An 8,676-nucleotide genomic window follows, 5' to 3' on the forward strand; every position below is an offset into this window, starting at 1 on the left:
ATCAAAACAGCATCATACTGGCATAAAACAGACACATCAACCAAAGAAATAAGAAAGCCCAGTAATAAACCCAACTGCTTATGGTCAACTGATTGTTGACAAAGGTGCCAAGAACACACAATGGGGGAAAGACAATTACTTCAATGAATGGTGTTGGGAAAACTGGATAGCCACTTGCAGAAGAATAAAATTGGACCCTTATCTCATGCCACACACTCCCATCAACTCAAAATGGATAAAGAACTTTAAATATGAGACCTGAAACTAGAACTTTTAGAAGAAAACATAGAGAAAAATCTCCATAACATTGGATATTCTCTTCCATGGACTGGAAGAGAAGATTTCCAAACTATATATCTGGTAACGAGTTAAGATCCATAATATATAAGGCATTCAAATTTAAACAATTCAATAGCAAGAAAAGAAAAAAACATAATTAAAAAATGGATAAAGGATCTGAGCAAACATTTACCAAAAGAAGATATACAAATGGTCAACATACACATCTTTTTTTTTTTTTTTTTTTTTTTTTTGACAGAGTCTTGCTCTATCATTAGACTGGACTACAGTGGTGCGATCTCAGCTCACTGCAACCTCTGCTGCCTGGGTTCAAGTGATTCTCCTGCCTCAGCCTCCAGAGTAGCTGGGACCACAGGCATGCACCACCACACCCAGCTAATTTTTGTATTTTTGCTAGAGACGGGGTTTCACCATGTTGGCCAGGATGGTCGCGATCTCTTGACCTCGTGATCTGCCCGCCTCGGCTTCCCAAAGTGCTGGGATTACAGGCTTGAGCCAGCGCTCCCGGCCTCAACACCTTTTGTCATAAGGTAAATGCAAGTGTAAGCTACATTAAGATATCTTGTCACACCTGTTAGAATAACCATTATCAAAAAAACAAATGAGAAGTGTTGGTGAGGATGTGGAGAAAAAGAGAGCCCTTGTATACTGTTGATGGGAATGTAAATAATTAGTATAGCCATTTTGGAAAATAGTATAGAAGTTCCTCAAAATAATAATAAGAGAATTGCCATATGATCCAGCAATCTCACTTTTGGGCATATATTCGAAGGAATTGAAAATTGGTACAACAAAGAGACATCTACAATCTCGTGTTCTCTCCAACTTCATTCCCAATAACTAAGATATGGAAGCAACTTAAGTGCTCAATAGATGAATGGATTAAAATAAATGTGGCATACATAATGAAAAATTATTCATCTAAAAAGGCAGGAAATTCTGCTATTCCTGACAACATATATGAAACTGGAGGACATTATGCTAAGTGAAATAAGGGAGGCACAGAAAGATAAATACTGTACGATCTCATTTACATGTGGAATCTAAACAGTTTAATTTAATAAAAACAGAGAATAAAAATGTGGTTACTGGAGGTTGGGAGACTGTGAGAGGAACAGTGATAGTAGAGACGTTTATTAAAGTTTACAAAGCTTTACTTAGACTAGAGGAATAAGTTTTAGTGATCCTATCATATCGCATGGAGACCACAGTTAATAATAATGTGTTGTATATTTCAAAATTGCCAAAAAGAACAGATTGTTAACATTCTCACCATCAAAAAATGATAAATTCTTGAGGTGGTAGATATGTTAATTACCTTGATGTAATTTTTCTGCATTATATTTATAGATTGAAACATCACGTTGTGGAGTTCGAGACCAGCCTGGCCAATGTGGCGAAACACCGCCTCTACTAAAAATACAAAAATTAGCCAAGTGTGGTGGCATGCACCTGTAATCTCAGCTACTTGGGAGGCTGAGGTAGAAGAATCGCTTGAACCCTGAAGGCGGAGGTTGCAGTGAGCTGAGATTGCGCCATTGCACTCCAGCTTGGGAGACAGGCATGAAACTCAGTCTCAAAACAAAAAACAAAAAAGCAAAAGCAATTCACATTGTATCCCATAAACATAGATAATTAGTATTAGTCTATTAAAAATAAATACATAGGTAAATGGGAATTCTAGAAATACATTATTGATTAAAAGTGTACAAGCATTGTTAAATTATTGATAAAATTGTTTCCATAACATTTAAATCAGATCATGCTCTCATAAGCATTGTATATGTTCTGAAGGCAAAGAACACAAACCATTCTTAGCTAAATAAAATAGGACTTATTTTAAGCCATTAAAATTATTATAGACTCCTAAAACAGTCATCAAGAAAAAAAAAAAGCAGAGCAAAGATGGCTGCGAAAATGGTTTCTGAACCTGGAGCTTTTTGGACTAAAGCTTTTTCATCCATCTCTCAGGGAACTGCAAAAATCTCATGTCTATTTCTTGTAGCTGCTCTTCACTGACCACCTTGCATCTTTTATTTACTTTTTTTTTTTACATATAAGAGAAGTAAAATGTTAATCTATTCCAAATCTTCATGGAATTATACATTTTGTACACACCTTCTACTCCTGAAGGATTTATGTTTATTTTAATTCAAATTCGTAAGAATGAAAACATAAAAGTTTCAGTCAAATGAATGGATGGAGTCCCTTTGGCACAGGTGTGTACTTCTGATCTAATTTGCCATAGCTGGAAGGGTGTGTTTCCATGTTCCAAAAAGAAACTAATGGAAATGGAAAAATCAAGCCCAGAAATTTCAGCAGAAACCAAAGACAATATAGTATAGTATGAGAACATTCATGTTACCATCACTAAATTTTCTTCATCAGTTAGCTTTACTAAAGAAATATTACTTCTCATGGTTTTTAATTTGAATTTTCATAAGTAAAGCAGAATTTGGCATCATGTATGTCTCATTTGCTTTACATCTCTGACCGCTCTATTCATGTCCACTGTTCATTTGTCTCTTTAATTGCTAATTTTTTCTTACTGCTTTTTGTATATTAAAAATGTTATATATTAAGTTTATTAATCTTTTTTCTTTCTTATTGTTCATATTCATTTTCATTTGGCTATCTGCCTTTTCATTATGTGGTTATTTTTGACACGTTATAGTTTGAAGTTCAATGCAGTCAAAGCCACCCATTCTTTTGTCTTTTCTTTTCTTTTTGCCTCATTTGTGTTAAAATTGAAAATGTTCTTCACCATTTCAAGGATATTAAATCTTCGACTATGTTTATTTTAGAAAATTTTCAAAAATTACATTTAATTCCTTAATATACTTAAATTAAGCTTGAGAACTTATATGAAGTCCAAGATACTATTTTTTCTCATTTAGCTAATATTCACAACACTTTTCCCACCAGAACTATCCATCTATCAAATATTTTATTCCAGGTGCATTAAAGGGTTTCACAATAAGATTACGTTTTTAAAATCACTTTTTAAAAACGCCTTGAAGAAAATATTGAACAGATGGCTGGCTGATGGTGGGAGTTAGGAGACTATTGGAATAGTCCAAGTAATAAGGGTGCATTTCTGGACTAAGGTTATACATAATAATTGAAATATTAGCAGGATAAAAGGTAAACATCTTCAGGACTGTGCGATTACATGTTTAGAAAAGGAGAGGAAGCAAGGTTCAGGAACATGAAATGAATCGAGATTTATGGCTTTGGTTGCTAAGTAGATCAAGGGTATTATCCCTTGGGAAAAAGATGATAAGTTATCTGTAGTCATGAATGGGCTTGGGTCTATGAGAAGAGCAGAAGACAGATATGTAGGTTTGGGATATGTAAGCTGGAGATAAAGACTTGGGTATCCGCAGCATCTGAGCAGATGTAAACATCATTCACGTGCCTGAGATTCCTTCAAAGATTGTGAGACGAGAGAAGAGAAAAAAGCCAGAAAGTTAAGGATGGGTCTCAGAAGGATACTGGCATTGGGAGTTTAAGCAGATGAAGAGCTTCTTAATAATAAATAAATATGACATTACTGTAATAAAGACAGAAATCCAAATGAGAGTGGGATCACACAAGTGAATGGGGACTGGAGTTTAGGAAGAAGTGGTAGCGGTGTTCGGCCTCAAGGGGAGTTCGAGTAGGATAATTGGCAGAAAAGTTTGATTTGTATTTGGCAATATGGAGCTCGCTGGTGTTTTGGTGAAAAGCAGTGTCATTACAATGATGTTACGCACAAGTGGGAGAGAGAAATAGTAGAAGATGCTGAATTATATATAATTGAGGTGAAATGGGGAGTAAACAAATAAAGACAGTGCTGCAGGCTACTACATACTATTTCTAAAATCTTAGCTTTTAAAAAGAAGAAAAGAAGTGGGGTAAGTAACTTGCGGATAAAGAAAGTATGGAGAATGTTTTTCTCAAAATTCCTTTGTTTTCTATTTGAGAAGAGAGAAAACTGAACGTTGTCACATGTGAAATGGAGCCAGATGGTGAGAGAGAAGGGGGATATCATAGGGGAAGAGATGTCCTGAGCAAGGCAGGAGGCTCACATGAGAGAACTCAGGGCAGAATCCTACGCATTCATAGGCTATAAACAAGGAAGTAGAGGGAATAATCACATGGACTCAAGCTTCTCAATGAAAACAGAAGTCAGTTCATCTGTTGAGAGTGGAATCGTGGAAAGGAGCAGTTGAGGAAAGAGGTAAACATTTAGGCTAAGCACGAGGGAGTGGAGTAGAAGAAAAGCTAGGTCAGAGTTGAGGGACTGAGGCATTCGGAGGCCCCTGACTATGTGTATTAAAGTGTCCATATGATGATGTGATTTTATTTTTCAGCAACACTGATATTGAAAGGACAGTTGCCTTGGTGATAAGAGAATGAGAAACTAGAATGGTAAGACGTGACAGACAGAGTGGAATATTAGATATCAGATGTGGTAAAATACTTTAAGGTTATGATGAGGTCTAGAGCTGGGTCCCAGAGATGGGTTTCAGCAATGGGAGTTAAAGGCAAATGAGATTTAAAAGATCAAGGAAAAGAAAGGATAGTGTATTTGACAATTTTTTAAAAAAATGAACATTGAAGCCATCCAGGTACTCCAAACATAGACACTCAAGAAAGCATTTTAGTTTGCTATATAATTATTATCATTACAAATGGTAAACTTAAAACTGCTGTGATCAAATTTAATGACAAATGTCCTATATAAAAATGCAGAGGCAAACCACTTAAGAAAAACCATGATATGCATGGGTTTTTACTTGAAAAGTCAGATGAGTAAACATGAGGCAATTAATGGGCCATGACTGTAAGTCTAACCACACAGTTCATGCACAAAGTAAGTGGGTAACGTTTTAATTTAAAGTGGAAATTGAATTGGGAGAATCAATCTACTATATGACTGTCATAAGTGTTCTGATAGTTATATAGTTATGTATATATTATTTTCTTCTTCTTTAGCATGTTACATAGCAAGAGGCAGAATTATATGAGCAAATCCTCACCCAGAGAAGCAGAAAGCTAAACTTATCTGGTGTTTCTATCCCACTTTGACCAGAACACCTAACAAAAGTTGTAAAGAACACATATTTGTAAGTGTTGTTGCTGTCAATGGCATGGGTGCTGACGTCCATCTTCAAGTCTTCTTTTCACTCACACTACAACAGTAAGAAGGTGAGCTAACCTAGATGATGATACTATACGTTAGATGGACAAAATAGTTTTGCCTTTTCTAAAACATGCTGTGTTTATAGCATACAAAAGGTAGAGAAGTTTTATTCTTGTTTAAACCTGTGCCTTTTTTCACTGAAATCCCATCACATGATATAAATTGAACAAATGAAACAGAAGATGCTGACGGATTTGAAAACTTAAAGAACAATAGTACTACTCTGAACACATCTTTCAAAGATGGAATATCTGTTGATTGTGACAGCAAAAAGCGGGGCCACAGTTGCATTCATTGTTCAGTGAGCTTGTCTACACAGTTCAACCCACCGACAGCAATGAATGTTGATTGTGACCTTTTAAAAAATAATCTCTGCACAGGGAAGAGAAAGTCCTGGTGTGTCCACCTTTGGTTTCCTGTCTTCAACGAATTCTGAGTGCCATGGAGTAGATGATGGTTAGCCATAGGGTACAATCAACGGTCGATGGTTTTGATTTTAATTCCAAACTCACCGACAGCGTTGAATGTTCACTGAAGCAACCTCAAAACTCAGAATTCTGCTCACTTTACAGTATCTGTAAGTATCTGAAGGGGATGGGAGACAGAAACAACAGTACCTTTAGTCATATATTTTATGAATTTTTATGCCGTTTCAAAAGAATACAGAAGAAGACAAATAAGAAGCGTGGTTCTTCCAACGAAGAGTTTGGCAAACCTCCACATCACATTGTAGGAGAGAAAAGGGTCGGTTTCATTAAGCTAAAAAATGGCCTATATTGGCTTAGTTCCAGAGATGGAATTATCTCACTGTTAAAGACAGGGAGAATTTGTTATTCAAAGTACGTTGGGGCATAAAATCCAAACAATATCTTATTATTTAAATATCGTTACGCTTATAATGGGCAAGCATTATGTATATAGTTTATACAAAAATTAAACAGAATTACCTTAGATTTCCTCAAAGTAAATTAGCATTGATGATATCATTTATATTTACATTATATATTTACTATATTTTATTCTAAAATAAGGTTTTAAAATTAGTGTAATTTACTAAGAATAATCTTATTTAGAAAATACTGAACAAATTATAAATGAAGAAACCAGCTCAATTCATTTTCCTTAGCTTATGGCACAAATATTTCATTAATACAGTGAAAGGTAAATATAATCTATGTATGCTACGAAACCATTTATTTGCAATTATTTTAAATAACATCTAACATCCCTTAACATCTCTTTATGGGTAGATGGGTGAGGGATTCTTTTCACAGTCTTATTTTCTTTTTTTTTTTTTTTTTTTTTTTTTTTTTAATTTTTTTTATTTTTTGAGACGGAGTCTCGCTCTGTCGCCCAGCCCAGGCTGGAGTGCAGTGGCGCGATCTCGGCTCACTGCAAGCTCCGCCTCCCGGGTTCACGCCATTCTCCTGCCTCAGCCTCCCGAGTAGCTGGGACTACAGGCGCCCACAACCGCGCCCGGCTAATTTTTTGTATTTTTAGTAGAGACGGGGTTTCACCGTGGTCTCGATCTCCTGACCTTGTGATCCGCCCGCCTCGGCCTCCCAAAGTGCTGGGATTACAGGCGTGAGCCACCGCGCCCGGCCCACAGTCTTATTTTCTAAGACTTTTATCATTAATGCTTATTTTAAAATTATTATGAACTCTACTGAATTTATTTTTAGAACCATTTTCAATAATTTTCTACCATCAATTAAAACAAAAGTCACCTTGGATGTATCAAAACCAGAATAGAAAGTCATTATTTCATCCATTTAACTTGCATCTAATATGGTTATAGAGTAATTATCTGTAGGAGTGACAACCCACAATAATTTGGAATGCTACTTTGAAGGTGATCATGGTCTATTCAAGTCAAGGCAATTACTCTCGAAATGTTAGTGAAATATGTATCCCAAATTTTTACACATTCTTACATTTCAGTCACTTAGAATATTTTAAAGCCAATAATAGTTTAACCTTTTCGACAAATCGTTCACATGAAAACTTTAACAGATAGTTTTTGAGAGAAACAGGGACTAGTGATCAACTGGTAGTAAGTTTTGAATTGACAAATAGTCATAGAATATGAAACAGTGATGTATCTGAATTTTTCATTGTTTAATTCTTTTGAAAGAAGCAAATTTCTCCCACAGAATAAAACCCTAGAAGAATGCTTTATCAGTAGGCATATCTGTGTTGCTGCTGCAAAGAATATTATCATGGGACTGAGGACTCATTTGTTTGCATTATCAATTACGAGTGAAAGCATATCACTCCTGTTCTGTTGCCTGCCTATTGTGGTACTAGTGTCAGGTCAATATACAACTGTTTTCAATCATGCCTATTCATCTCTTGCTACATCTACCAAAGTTTGTATAATAGGGATGTTGTGATTAAAGACTCTACACTGTGTATTTTCCCTTAACACAAAATGCATTTGGCCTACCAGTAAACAAAGCTCTAGGTCAGTTACAAATAATTACAATGCATAATTATGTTATCTTTGTTTTCCAAAATATTATCTTAGAAGTCTTTGGAAGAATACAATTAACTTAATCCTAAAGTTGTTATATTCTTAGACTAAAAATCTTAGCTATAATTGATTTAACATTAAAATTCTTAAAAATCTTATAATGATTTACTTGAAACTATAGAAGTTACATTAAATGACTTGTTATTTACACATAAAATAGCAATGATAAATAAAGTGATTATTTTTTCTTTCCTTGGGCTAACCATAGTCATAGTTTGTTGAAGATAAAACCTTATGTCTTAACAGTTTAAATCATTCACAGTGGAAAATAGGATCTCTGTGTTCTTGCTTCCAATTAATCTAGTGTCAGAGAAGATAGTAAACTTTAGGCTCTATATTCTAAATTATTTTGTCTAATACAGAAAAATTGTTCCACTTGTTGGTTCAATTTAGTTTTCTGCTCATTCGTGTGGTCTTGCAATTACTGTCTTCTTCCTTCCAATCCTATATCTTTTCTATCTTTATTTTCACAACTTAATCCTTACCTATAAATCATTTATCTTTAAAATATTAAGATGTAATGGTACTGGCAAATTTTTAGAACACATTGTTCGTAATTCCAGAATTCTAAGTTGGGGGTAGCAATATGCATTCTTGCATAGTTCTCCTTGAATGAAAAGAGCCACAAGCAATAGGTCATTTATGCATAAATACT

At 34.9% G+C, this 8,676-nt stretch overlaps 2 non-coding genes across 2 annotated transcripts; both read right to left on the reverse strand.

The window, feature by feature from the left end:
* Positions 1-5,759: 5,759 nt before the first annotated feature.
* MIR181B-1 (microRNA mir-181b-1) lies at positions 5,760-5,869 on the reverse strand. Its single transcript, NR_032063.1, has one exon. It is a non-coding gene; the product is annotated as a microRNA mir-181b-1 (primary transcript).
* A 61-nt stretch (positions 5,870-5,930) lies between these two features.
* MIR181A-1 (microRNA mir-181a-1) lies at positions 5,931-6,040 on the reverse strand. Its single transcript, NR_032062.1, has one exon. It is a non-coding gene; the product is annotated as a microRNA mir-181a-1 (primary transcript).
* Positions 6,041-8,676: the final 2,636 nt, after the last annotated feature.

The sequence above is a fragment of the Macaca mulatta genome, chromosome 1 (assembly GCF_049350105.2).
Source record: "Macaca mulatta isolate MMU2019108-1 chromosome 1, T2T-MMU8v2.0, whole genome shotgun sequence".
In the NCBI taxonomy this organism is placed as follows: Eukaryota; Metazoa; Chordata; class Mammalia; order Primates; family Cercopithecidae; genus Macaca; species Macaca mulatta.